This window comes from Vespa velutina, chromosome 4 (assembly GCF_912470025.1).
Source record: "Vespa velutina chromosome 4, iVesVel2.1, whole genome shotgun sequence".
Taxonomy (NCBI): domain Eukaryota; kingdom Metazoa; phylum Arthropoda; class Insecta; order Hymenoptera; family Vespidae; genus Vespa; species Vespa velutina.
The window spans coordinates 9,293,605-9,308,915 of NC_062191.1; the positions used below are offsets into that span (position 1 = coordinate 9,293,605).

Here is a 15,311-nt window from a genome sequence, read left to right on the forward strand (position 1 = left end):
ATATTTGCCTGAAAAATCCTATGAATCGAAAAGAGAACCAATATATATATATATGTAATATTACGTATGTGTTAAAAGTAAAATTGTTAATTACAAAGATGAAGAAGAATACCTATATTAAAGTTTCAACTTTACAATTAAAAGTTTTGTAAAATTTTGTAGGTAATGTAATTTTAAGTTCAAAATAGAGCTTAAAGGCCGTGATGAAGTATAAGAGATGCTTCTCCTTACTGGCTTCGCTGAAATAATGATCAGGACTCATCTAGTTACATGTGGTGCTAATTAAGGAACAGCCATGGTGCAATTTCAGCAACTTCGTTAGAAACAGCGAGTTCTGTCAGCGATATGATTAGAGGGAAATGCATAGTCCGCGGAGAATTGCCGCCTTCCAAGTAAATTTCGATTTAAAATGGACCGTACTTATCAAACTCTGTGCGATGTTGAAATTCAGAGTATATATATATATATATATATATATATATATATATATGTATGTATGTATGTATGTATGTATGTATGTATGTATGTATGTATGTATGTATGTATGTATGTAAAAATAAGATAATTAACTAATTTGAATTTCGCTATCGTATTCGCACTAATTTAAAACCTTACAAACGCGTGCAAAATATAGAAGTGATTTAAAAGAAAAAAAAGAAAAAGAAAAAAAAACCATTTCAACGTGGGTGCACGTGTTGTTTGAATTGAAATTTTTTTCTTCCTCTTTTTGGTTTCTATTTTGTTTTTTTCTTCTTTTTTCTTTCGAGAATTCCTACACACCCGCGTAATCACTAAAACATCGAATGAAAAGAAATGGTTTGCTTGAAAAATCCTGTGAATTGCTTACCAACGAGGCAATTATTTACTCGGATAAATTGTTTTGTTCGTTGAAATTCGAAAAATTCTCTTTTCTGGTTTTATATCTCATCGATAAAATATTTAGGATTAAGAATTGTACAAGGAGACACCTCGTTATGTAGATCCCGACACGTTCCTGTGAAAAAGCAATAAGCAAATTGGCTCTCACTTTGAAGAGTGTACTCGACACTGCGGCAACATTTACAACCACTTGGTGGTATGAGATCCGTTCGTACACTACCGAGAAGAGTGCTTTGCAGCTCTTTGGGCTTGAAACGAGGACTCGAATTGAGATTACCATACGTTGCGGAATTTTGAAAGCGCCGTGCCCGTTTTACTCTGGCAGCTATTTTCTTTTATATATCGTATTTATATCCAACGAAGTTTGTACATAGCTCCTTTCGAAAATTTTTCGCTCCCGTAAAAGGTTACAAATATATAAATCTCGAAAACAAAATCGATACTCACTGATGTGATTAAATCGAAAATGAATTTTAATCTTACGTATATGTAATATCAAATAATATAAATAATATTGTTATAAATAACTAGAAATCTGTAAAATAAACTGTGAACTTGTTTTGTCACAAATTTCCCTAATGAGTTCATTTAATTATATCAAAGATAAAGACTCGAGGGAGATGAGTGGAGATCTTCGTTTTTTTTCTACATTTCTACTTTTCTTTTCATTTTTTTTTTTATTTCTTTTTAATTTTTTACTCAACTCTTCTCTCTCTCTCTCTCTCTCTCTCTCTCTATCTATCTATCTATCTATCTTTTTCTCTCTCTTTCTCTCTATCCTTCTCTCTCTCTTTTTCTATCTCTCTCTTTACTTCTCTGCTCTTATCTTATCTTTTTTTTTTTCATTTCCAACAAGTCTGAATCGTCGAGTTTGTCTCCTTCTTAGATGGCATAATTTTCAACGAGTGTGACTGAAATTAAACTCACTATCAGACTTTCCTTAACATCCTTTCGTTTGGCATACAAATAGGGTAGTAGACTTTTAAAGTTATGAGGTTGAAAGTAATCAGGAAGTTAATTACGTTGGTGTTATATAAAGTGTTATAGTGATACCAACAAAAACTTCCTATGAGATTTCAACACTTATTTCAATATGAAAGACATCTCTCTATCTCTTTCTCTCTCTTTCTCTCTCTTTCTCTCTCTCTTTATCTCTCTCTCTCTCTCTCTCTCTTTCTCTCTGAAAATATAATATTAACTTTTAATATTAAGCTGAGTTTATTCTTTTTGATCATTAATTTTTCATTCGTAGACATATATTACTTTTTTTTTATTGACCAATTGAATTTTTTCTCATCCAACAAAGATTCTTTCAAATAATTATTTCAGATAATCTTTCTAATAGAAAAAGGAATCCTTTAATGTACATGATGTCCTTTTTATGAATATTAATTGGAAAACTAAATTTTTCCTCATACATTATATACGTGCATTAAACAACGTTAAAATAATTAATATGTAATTTTGGAAAAACACATGCATTTAATCGTAAAATGTAATGAATTAATATACTATATAAATAAACAAATCATCAATTGATTCAGATATAAATACGTAATCATATGTAATCATAAATCATACATAAACATCAAATGTTATTGTCAACAAGCAAATATTGTTTTATCAAATTACTTCTTCATATTTAAATTGATGAGTATTAAATAAATGATTTATAAAAATACGTGAATATGAAGTGAACAAATAACGAATAAGCTTCAATATAATTACATATTACGATGATAAAGTGATCGATAATTACTTGATGCTTCTCGAAAAAACTTTTCTCTCATATTTCAAGCTCATAAAAGAACTTCGGAATAACTGCGAATTAAAATAAATTTCAGATTATATGTTTTGTGTTTTGTCAAACGATTTTACTCCATCCTCATGTTTTATGATTTCCTCTTTTTAATTTCACTTACATTTATTCTCACAAATAATAGTTTGAGTTCGCTTTTTGAAAGATTAAGGATCGTTATGTAGACATGTAATACAACAAAATAAAAGAAAAGGAAGAAAGAAAACATCGGAGATCAATGACGTCATTTTTTTTTTTGAAGAAGATAAAAATACGTATCGTCGGTAGATGAATTATCGAAGAGAGAGAAAAAGAGAGAGAGAGAAAGTACTGTTGCCAAGTAGACGTGTCTATTTCAATAACGTTCGTTCTCATCTAACAAATAATAGCCATCACTATTATTGTCTTTGAACCTGTCTTCCTTCGTAAAAATACGATATCGATGAGAATAGAAAAAAAAAAAACAAAAAAAAAAAAACAAAAATTCTTCATAAAATCGACCTGAAAAATGTATATCCACATTTAACGCCTTGTCAATTCGTTGTTCATTAGTTGCGCAATACCAAAATATCTTTCATTTTCTTTCTTATGAAACTTTAAATACCTCAATCGATCACTCAAAATCGAAATATATTTTGTTCTATTATCATCCGTAAGTCACACCTTACATGTCGACGTCTTCGTCTTCGTCTTCATCGTCATCGTCATCGTTTGTCCTTCGCAATGTTCCTGAAACGAGCGAAGTTGGTACATAATACATGTTTCGTTAGAAAAGCGGAAGAATGGCAGGAGCAAACGACGAATAAAAAAGCTACACGAAATGTAACCTTCTCTCTTACTCTCTCTCTCTCTCTCTCTCTCTCTATCTATCTATCTATCTATCTCTTTCTCTCTATCTCTTTCTCTCTATTCTTCTTCTTATTCGTCTTCTTCGTTTTTATTTCTCTTTCAGTTACTCAGTGATGAAGCCTTTCCTTATTTCTTTCTCTTTCTCTCTCTTCTCTGAAACTGAAGAACTCGTGAGAAGCTTTGTCTCTATCTCTCTCTTCAGATAACTATTGCCGTTGACGGGTACTGTACTATACACGAGGTTGTTCCATAGTGATCGTACGGAAACTTTTGTAAAAGAACAATGATTATGTATGAACAAAGCTATAGAACGAATAGAATGTATTCCTTACTAAAATGTCTCAGCTATTTACAAATTCTCTTTGTTCTTGTACTTTTCTTGTTCCTTTTAGAAAAGATAAGATCGAATAATCTAAAAAGTGTATATATATATATATATAAAGAATTATTAATTAGTAATTATAGAATGTATCATTAAAAGAAATTAAACTGTAACGATCGTTCTATAATACAAAAAAGAAAAGATTACCGTGAAAGGATTAATTTGAAAACTTAATAAAAAGAAATCAAAGAGGGCGGATTGCTTAGCAGAGATACTCTCTTTTTCATCAAGAGTCAGCTAGTAAATTTAATATCTTGAGTAATCGAAGCGAAGAAGAAAGAAGAAGAAACGTGTCGTCATCCTCGTCGTTATCGTCGTTGTTGTCGTTGCTTTCGTTGCTTTCGTTGTCTCGTTGACTTTTCTCGTTGAATACGAAATTCAATTTCCCATTTGCTCCCTCCTGAAATTTCTTCCATCAACGCCTTCGATATTGCATTTCGTTTAAGACCGTCGTATCATCGATCTTTCTTAATTTCACATTTCTTCTCTTGCGCCACTTCATACTAGACAATTTTCTCGGAGAAACAATCACCTTTCTCTACGTGATAATTTTAGGTTTTGTAATTCGTTACGTTCTTACTTCAATTAAACCAAATTATTAATACTCAAGAAACGTGGAAATTATTTTGTTATCAGATAAATACAATTTACGAGCTCTTTTATGTACACTTGTGTTTGTGTGCGTGTGTGTGCGTGCGGGTGTGAGAGAAAGAGAGTAAGAGAGAGAGAGAGAGAGAGGGAGAGAGAGAGAGAGAGAGAGAGAGAGAGAGAGAGAAAGAGAGAATTTGCCTGAAGGTTGCTCGACTTTGTAATACTAGGTATAACGCGATACAATATGCGCATACATTTCTCTGGCGGACTTAATAGAATTTTAGAGTATTTCTCGCTCGAGAAATCTTACTACTTTATTATAGGAATATAATATACTCACGCATACACACATATACATATACATTTTTCGTAGACAAACTCGAAAACTTACATAATATATATATGTGTTTATATTGTACATGCTTTTTCGTTTTCCTTTTTTTCTGTTTTTTTTATTTTTTTTATTTTTTATGATTTTACATTAAAAGAATCTTGTTGCTTATTTTATGAAGGACAATATACATTTGTGTCGTCGATATCATCCAAAGTGAAACATTCTTCAAATGGAGTTAAACTTTTAAATAAATATTTTTTAAATAACGAAGCAGGAAAAAATAACAAATTCCTATGCTACCGTTTAATATTTTCACCAGATAGGAAATTAAGTCATTTACCTTAATCATAAAACGCATCTAACGAGAAAGTAACTTTTGATGATCTAATCCATATCGAAAGAGAATATTCACGCTTGATAAAGGAAAAACTTTTGAGATGTTCGAATAATTTTTTATAAATAAAGTTTTGATTCAGTCTTTGATTGAAATCATTATTATTACTGTTATCAATATTATTATAAAAGATTTCGATTGATATCACGTAAAAATCTGTGAAAGAAAACATACATATATTATGATTAAATTTTAATATTTTAATGACACTTTAAATGAGATTGAAAAATCTTTGCCTTTATTTAATTTTAATTCTTAAAAGCCATAAACAAAATAGATCAAGGTCTAATATTAATATGAGTGTAATTTCACCTCATTACGTTATTTTATATTTTAAAAATCAATAAAGTCAAATTAAATGTTTTATTATTAATTAATATTATTATTTTCTGTATGCATAACAGAGATTGTAATCATAATCTTAAAACTCAGTTCAATTCTTAACTATTTACAGAAATTTGTTAATCTAGGTTATATAATAATAGTTATTTGTAATAAAAGTAATATCCAGTAAAAAATTACTATTATATATCGTTTACGAAATAATCGACATCTGAAGGACTAAAATAGGTTTTTGATACCACAATTTAAAAAATAATCATCATTCAGATTACATAGAACAGAATTGTTGTTCTACAATTCATCAAAATACTCGACCGTTAAATAATATATTTGTAATAACATGGAATATGAATTATAGTACAGTATCAATTACAGTGCAATATTAATTACTGTACAGTATCAATCAGTTAATACCCCAATTATTTCGTAAACGATGCATAATGGCCATTTTTTTACTGCAAATATGATTTTTATTGCAAATAATCACTACTATATAAATATGCTAACAAAATTATATGTATCCGTCAAAAAAAAGAAAAAAAGTATGTTAACATTTATAACTCGGAAAGGCCAGGGGTTAAAAAAAGAATATTTTTACATGCACTTTTTAATTGGCGTAGTGCCATGCGAAATGCTCTTATTAAATTTTTTTGTAACTTTAACTAACCATGAGATTCTATGAACAGATATTTTACCTTCTTAGAAATTCGCTCTTCAGAAGTTTATTTGGTTCTTTACACTAAAACATAAGCTCGGCTTTCGCACATTACTGATTACAAATAATTGCAAGCAGGTAATCCTGGTTTTTGCTTGGATTAAATGTCGGTTATAACCTCTAATGCGCAATGTTAAAATATCTCCTATATTTAAAGAATATTAATACAAATAAATACAAACGAATATAGAAAAAGATTAAAAATTACTGGCATTATTAAGAATACTAAATGAAATCTAAATCATGAATTAAATTGATGTTTTTTATATATATATTTAATTAACGATATCGAAACAATCCCAAATTGTTAAAAAAAAAAATAAAACGAAAATATATAATGTAATAATATATATATATATATATATATATATATATATATATATATATATATATATATATTATTATATATATTAAAATATATATAAAAAATAATAAAAAATCTGTTAAATTTTGTAAGAATAATCGATCGGAAAATAGATACTGTTAATGCATTCGATAATGATAACAATAGGATATTTTTAGATGAGCTCTATTTTTATATTTAATTCGTTTACAGAAAAGATTCATCTTTCGTCTTTTTAACATTACCATCACGACAAATGTATAGCGAATATCCAATAATGTTACAGGAACTGATATGCATTAATACGAGCTTGCATCAGATTATCTTCATAGAGGAAGCAATGTCCACTGTTAACTAGCTGATCCATCGATGCACGTATGCAATTCCCCATAGATACCGATAGAATCTCCTTCTGCTTACCGATAACCATATCTCGATTTGATGACGGATGCTACGAGAGCTTGTTAAATCGCCCCTATGTCATGCTTGATCCTAAAAGATCATCGGTCACCGTCACATTCAGTCGTTACTTTTCTAAGATCTTCTATGTTGATAACTTAAAACGTTCGTACATTTATATATGCACACACATATACATGTGTGTATGTGTGTGTGTGTTTGTTTGTATGTGTGTATATGTATTATATAGATTTGTATATAGATTTAGTTATCTCTTGTAACAGAAAAAGTACGCAAAAAATATTGATTATCGAAAACTTTTAGAATGATTAACAAAATTAAAGAAACTATTAGATTTTATTTCAAAATTCTGGAGAAATAATGAAAAATAAATTTATACCTTGTGTAAGGTTAATTCATAAATAAGTATCATCATAAGTGAAAAATCAATTATAATAAAACTTCTATTTTTGAATCAAACATGTTTATAATCATGAAAACTAATAAAAATAAATATTCATAAATTATACAAAAATAATACTTTTAATATTTTTTGACGTAATTATTAAAAGCATATTTCTTCGAAATAAGACATTTTAATCGATTATTTTAATTGAAGTAGGAAATATTTCTTACTTCAATTAAAATAATTTTTTAATTTGTTTACCGAGTGATAGAAAGGAAAAAACAAAGTAAAAGTATCTTCCAACGTAAAAGATAATTTCCGAATTGAAATTTATTTAGCTCGTTACGTAGCCTTTCAATGTTCTTTCTCGCAAATGTTAATAGAAATAGAAAGAAAAAAGAAAGAAAGAGAAAAAAAGAAAGAGAAAACAAGAGAGAAAAAAGTCGATCTGTAAGGGGTACAGTTGCCTCGAACGTTTTCGCTTGGAAATAAAATACGTGGCTGCAAATGTCGTGAGAGGAATCCCGTAGGAATCTTTTTGTAGTAGCTGTACGTGCTTACGAGAGCTCACCATGCCTGGATTTTCTTCCTTGGTAAAGGGAACAATGTAAGGGACGATGGGTTATGTCTTTTGGAGTCGTCACTTTTCTGCTTTTGGAACGCGTGAAATTTCAAACTACGACATATTTGATGCCATCATAGACGGAAGCGTGTTGTTACGTTACTTTGACTAGTACGTAATTAATTAACTGCGGAAGCATACATTAACGCGTTAACAATAGAAACTTCTTTCAGTACGCGCGTGGATGATATAAAATGTTTTATAAGACATAAGATGTTTTTTATTCGATCATATCCATTTGAAATATGGTCAGAAAGTAATTGAAATTTTTGTCAAAATGCTATAGTTAACATGGAACTAGACAAATGAATATGTATAAGAGCAGAAAAAAAGAAATTATGTTATAAAAATAGTTATTTTTTTTATTATGTCTATAGTAATATAAAGAATAATTTAAATAAATTTTGCAATTTTATTAAAAGTTTCTATGCTTATAAAGTTGAATAATATAGAGAGAAATACAAATTTGTTAATAAATATATATATCTTTCAATCAGGATATTTGGATTTATATAATTTCCTTTTTTCAAAAATTTATTATCAATACAATGAATAGTATACTTATATGTTCTTTAATATTTTGTAATATTCTAATAATTAAAATTATTAGATTTTTAGAGATAATAAAGAAAGAACGATCCAATTTTATTTTTGTTTCTTTTATCTCTTTTTTTGAGTTTTAAATAAAGCACAATAATATACTTTCATCAGATTTTGAAGAGTAATTCTTTCTCTCTCTCTCTTTCTTTTTCTCTATCTCTCTTTCTAGTTTCCGTCTATCGAAACTCTTTGGCTGCATGAAATTAATATCCACAACATTGAGCATCAAATGCATATATTGCACGTTGTAGAAATGCGTACTCTCGCACAACATGTAAAAAAATATTTACGTTGATGTTGTTTCATTATAAGTTTATACTATGATATACTTTTACAATTCTCAATTACATTTCATTTGAATATAGACATATTTATTATCGTTGTACGTTAAAATGTACATTTAAATAAAATGCAACATTATTATGATTTCTCTATACGTTGAAAAAAAAAAGAAACAACAAAATTTCCATATAATATAAAATAATAAATAAAAAAAATAATAATAAAAGATAATATAAAAAATTATAACAAAAGAAAGGTAAAAAGAATTTCGTCTACGATACTCTCTAATTTATCTTTTCATGAAAAATATAGAAAATAAATTTTATAATAAACTATTTGCAAGTATAATATTCACTTATTATATTTCAATATATGGAATTTCTCTTATATTGTATTATTTACGTTTTGGTTATATATCCCCAATAATTACCATTATTAGACTTTCGATCATTGCAAATTAATTATTTTATATTTGTAACTTTAATGAAAATTTCCAATATGCTCATTAATCATATTATATATTTATTATATTCACAAAAGACGATTAAGAAAATCATTGATTATTTATAATAATAATCGATTGATTATTCTATAAGATAAAAAAGGCTTCAAAATGTCGAATATTAATACTCCTTATTAACATATATTTAATATATTTCGACAGCGATGAAATAGAATGAAAATAATCAACATATTTTCCTCGATTTTTTAGCCAAAATTATTATAAACATGTGAATATTTATTCTAAATATGAAACATCGGACAGTTCCTTCAAATTGTTTGTTATGAAATATTCAGACATTCCACAAAACAATAATATCCTAACGTACGTCAGATAATCGATAATGATTCTAAGTATGAGAAATTCGTGTAAATCCTATTACTATTTGAGCAGAGTAGTATAAACCAAACTTTAGGAACTGTAATCCTAAGCTTTAACCAAAACTGAAATAGTCCTACATTTTAATTATGCTAATTCTACAATATATAAATGAATATTCTTCACGAAACGTTCAAAATTGTAAATTAATAATAATATTTTAAATTCAGCGTATTTATATACATACGTTGAATACATTATATATACATATATATATAAATATATATACACAGACATACACACACCTATAAATACCTATCTATTATATATATATATATATATATATATATATATATATATATATATTCAAAAACAAAATATTATGAATTAAAAATATTCCTTTGTAATTATCATTTAATTACTTTGCATCTCGAAGATAAACGCAGAAAAAGAAAAGAGAATTAACGTAAAACATTTGAGATATTTCTGGTTGATCTTTAGCAAACAAAATGGCCGACGTCCTTGATACTTTTTATTAGATTCAACCGCAACATTCAACCCTTCTTCGCTATATTCTTTCTCCTTTTTTCTTTTATCACGAGCTTACAAATTTTTCCTGACTATTTAAATCTAACGAACGGCTCGGAATTATAACCAAAATGGATGCTGCTCTTAAGCTCGATAAGAAGGAGTAGGAAAAGGACCCGTGATGAAAGAAAGGTTAACAGAAGGATCGGGGCGGTACGTTGGTTGCACGACTAAAGCGTAAGCGCAATTCGTAGCAATTTAAAGCGATTTAACACTGTCTCCTTCCATCTCCTCTTCTTTTTCTTCTTTTTCTTAAACTCTTAACTTGCGCTTCTCTCTCTCTCTCTCTCTCTCTCTCTCCCTCTCTTTCTTTCCCTCCTTGACTAGAATTAATCGATAAAATGTACTCGAAAGAAAGAGAACAAGGTAAAAAGATAGAAGGAAAAGAAAATAACTTTCTAGTTCCTCGCATTAAGTGCTGTATCCCATTTTGCCTGATCCTATTGGTTTCGTGTATATTTTATTGAGATACGTGTCACAATATAGAGGAACGAATGTCGAGCGAAAAAAAAAAGAACGTGGGGTTTGGTTAGATGCTACCAGCGAACGTCAACGGAATTTTGATTCGAAAGATCGATCGAAGAGTGAGAAAAAGGAAAAAAAAGAAGAAAGGAAAATGAAAAAAAAAAAGGAAAGAGACGAAGAAGGAATATTGCTGAAGGTTTTTTGATAGGAAGATATTTGATATGTCGATGACAGAAAGTTGTGACGTAAAGTTGAATAAATCCATGTCTTTTTCTTTTTCTAAACATCCCAGGAGACTGACATATCGTCATCCATCTTGGTAATATAAGCACAGCTTGCATTATGAAGTTTCACTGTAAGAAAAATCAAAGGTTCCACGTGATTAATTAATTATCGATGGATAATCAATTATCACAGTAAATAACATCGTTCCTGATTTTTGGATACTATTTTTTCTCTTTTTTTCTTTCTTTGCTTTTTTATCATAAAGAGATTTTTAAATGTTTTGAGCCATTGAATTAAAACCGATGTGAATCGTTGTTTGATTGTCGCTAATTAAAGAAAAAAAAATCTTTTATTTTTCAAAGCTAAAAATACTAATGTTATCGCGTATAGCATAAATACATTTATGTATACATGCTCGTCCATTTATTATCACACTCTTTCTCACGCTTTCTGGCAAACAGTCTGTTTTCTCTCGACGAAATAATTAAAATATACGTACTACACGTGAGGTAACTATTTCTCAACGAAAACGACGGACATTCCCCTTGCACCCGAATAATATTCAGGACAAACTGAGAAACTGTCGTACCAACGTGTTTGATAATAAATATAAATAAATATAATAATGCGTGACTCATAATCGAGTAAATACAATATTATTCTTTGGTCTTAAAAACAAGTGGATAAAGATACGTTGTTATTTTCCCTATTAATTCGGTTTGTTAAATAAATTCAAAATTCTCTCTTTATCACTTCTCTGTCTCTATCTCTGTCTCTTTCTCTCTCTCTCTCTCTCTCTCTCTTACGCACATATGTATATATATATATATATATATATATATATATATATGTATCTGTACGAATCGAATTACGTTCTCATTTTAACTTTATTTATATAATATATGATAATATTTCTCATGAGAAATGCGAAATCGTTACTGTTGTACGAACAAAATCATTAAATATTTTAACACTAGTACAAACTTGTTTTATAGTTTCATTTGTTTATGTAATAGTTTCATTCAGCTCTATTCTCAAACTTTTCTATTAAACTTGTGTTTTCATACAATACATACGTTCACATTTTTCATATAATTTAATATTGACAAATCAATTGTGTTTGGCTTTGTTTGAGAAGCAGAATATTTTCTTTTCACGTTGATTGCGTATATAGTAACGATCTCTTTTTTTAATTTTTTTGTTTCTCTTTTTTTTTTTATAACCAAAGAGTACATTATTACGATGTAACGTTTGATTTTATTTCGACGATTATTCTATCTCCTTTTATTTTTTTTTTCTTTCATTTTTTAACAATCACAAAATCGCTGACCCTTTAACGAAGAACCTCAATACTGTTCAATCCTGTAAAATCCAACGTTGCGTAGAAACGTGGAGAACATTTTCCGCTTGAGTTTTCACGCGGTTTTCCCTTTATTTCATTTCGTTCTCCTTTCACCGAGTAAACACGACTCCCCAAGCTCACAACCATCCGAAGTCATTACAAAGCAGCGTCGCTGAAATTTCAAGCGAAAAGAGAACTCGCTCGCGTGATTCCGTTTGAAGCATAGTCCATCCTTAATTTTTCTTTTTTCTTTTCCTCTTTTTTCTTTTATTTTCTTTTTTTTTTTTTTTCGACGAAATGCTACTTCAACGACAAATTGTTTCAACGAATTCACGTCACTACTAGAATCAATCTCTTCATTTTCCTACTAGTACGTGCTTTTTCGTATGTTCGCGATCGGAATGAGTTTACGGATCAATGGTAAAATCATTGAAACCGTTTTCTTTATTTACCTTTCCTCTCTGTCTTTCTCTTTTCTTTTCGAATGAATAAAATTGATCGACTCGATCGGCTTAACTTTATGATTCGAATGTTTCAAACCGTATCATCTTTAGTTTTCATCAATCCTGTTTCTTTATTATTTTGTTTAATGTATTTTATTATAATAAAGTTTATTATTTGAACTTTCTCGAATTTATTGGAGCAAATTATACGAAGGAGAAATTATCGAAATCGGCTTAAATTCCGATACACAATACATTTGTTTAACGAATATTCTCTCTCTCTCTCTCTTTCTCTCTCTCTCTCTCTCTTTGTCTCTCCCTTTCTCTTTTTCTTTCTTTTTCTCTTTCTTTTTTCACACTCTTCTAGTAATATTGTGATAGAATCCGTGAATATTCGCGAATATTTGCACCTATGCTGGATCAACATTGATACGGTCAGGATATAAACACTCCTCTCGTCATTGAAATTCTCATACGTATCGTTTTCAATTTGAAATAACATCTCCCCGGATAACCGATTTTCAAAGTATTATTTGTAAAAGGAAAATCGATCTCCTATATTGATCATAAATGAATTCATGTTCCGCGAAGTTTCCGATATTTATACAAAAAATCGCATCAAAAACAATTCCTTTTTTTTTTTTGTTCGTTACAAGATAACATTTTTCGGATATCCATAGTTCGTTTGTAACCGAGAATTGTTATTAAAAACGAACAAGTTTTACGATTTTGTTATAACGAAATATCAGTTTCGTTAGTTATGTAAATTAAAAAATACATACACACACACACACACACAGACACACACATATATATATATATATATATACATGTAATTTTTTTTATATTCATTATGAATGAAAGTATGAATTTACTAAAGAGCTTAGATATCAATGAAATTCTTTTTTTTTTTCCTTTTTTTTCTTTCCGAGATGATCCAACTAATTCGAAATCTCGTAAATCAAAGATTTACGATAAAACGAATTTTCCGAGACGCAGTCGTAACTGACTGATCGCAACAAAAGGAAATTTACTCGGAGTTTGCGAAACTTGAAGAAAGCTCTTTGCTTGTAATTGGCTCCGTTGTTTCACCGATCGTTCTCGTTGATCGTTCTATCTTCTTTAAAGGAGAACGTAAGTACTCCTTTCTCTCTCTTTCTCTCTCTTTCTTTCTTTCTCTCTCTCTCTCTCTCTCTCTCTCTCTCTCTCTCTCTCTCTCTCTTTCTTTGCCTTTCTCCTTGTGAAAGATCTAGGCAAACGTGGTATCGTCCAGAACGTTTATCGTTCATGCTCGATACTCGAATCTCTTGACGTATGAGAAAGAGAGAGAAGGAAAGCATCTTGAACCCCATCCACATCGTGTTCCGAACCTATCGGGTTCCCTCTGATACTTTCGAACCCGTAAACGAAACCTTCATCCATCCAGTTTAACGACTTTCTCAAGGAATCCACGTACGACTTGTTTTGCGAAAGAAACCTGACTTTCTTGGAAAAGAATCTTGCCTCGATACGTCGATCGGCATTACCGCGAACTTTGAAATCCGTATTGGAAGTTCTTACGTTAAGTTCTTTCGTATGTTCTCTCTCAAAATATATTCGATCTCTATGACGGAAAAAAGAGAAGAAAATAAAGAAAAGAAAAAAAGGAAGAAAGTAAACCTTCGAAAATTTCAGTTTACATCTTTTCCTGCTCACTTTGATAGTTTACAATACATATTGGAACAAGAGGAAATTGCCTCTGTACATTTTTCTTTTTTCCTTCAATCCACTAAAGTATATCGTTTAATATATAATAATTTTTAAAAAAGTAATCGAACCTCTTTCAGAAGAGAGAGAGAGAGAGAGAGGGAGAGAGAGAAAGAGAGAAAATGCTAAAGAAAAAAAAAGAAAGAGAGCGCAAGAGAGAGAAAGAGAGAGAGAGAGAGAGAGAGAGAGAGAGAGAAAATGCAAAAGAAAAAAATAAAAGAAAAAAACGTAGAAAACGAAAATAAATGGAATTTAATATAATGTAATTTTCCATCGCGAATTTTCCGTTAGCTAGCCAATATTAGGTATAAAGGTAAGGTTAAAAAGAGAGTTATAAAATTCAGACGTCACCGTAATTTTATTTCTCTCTTCGTTCCGTTAAATCTATAGACGGTATTGTAACTGCTCGTCTTTTACTATTTTTTTACTTTTCTCTACTTTACTACATATTGTACCTAGTATTTTTCACAGTGCCCATTATTCACGGTAACTTAGTGCTCGTATTAACGAAGGATTTCGAAAATTATTAAAAATCCAAGCGATAATCATTCATTGGTGACACACTTTCGATCAATTAGTATCGAATTTTTTTCTTTTATTTTCTTTCTTTCTTTTTACCTTAGAAAATTACGAAATACGACGCGAAATTTAATACGATGCTCGTACTAGTTGCCTATCTAGTTTTTGCCTTTTCTCTCTCTCTCTCTCTCTCTTTCTCTCTCTTTCTCTCTTTCTCTCTTTCTCTC

The 15,311-nt window shown here is 29.5% G+C and overlaps 1 protein-coding gene across 4 annotated transcripts in view; it reads right to left on the reverse strand.

The window, feature by feature from the left end:
• Positions 1-15,311, reverse strand: part of LOC124948846 — a 105,328-nt gene that overhangs the window by 64,039 nt on the left and 25,978 nt on the right. Inside the window, exon 2 of one of the 4 annotated variants that reach the window (XM_047493082.1) lies at positions 3,341-3,406. The exons of the other annotated variants lie outside the window; for them this stretch is intronic. The gene's annotated coding sequence lies outside the window, so the exon portion shown is untranslated. The remainder of the gene's footprint in view (positions 1-3,340; positions 3,407-15,311) is intronic. 4 annotated transcript variants of the gene reach the window in all.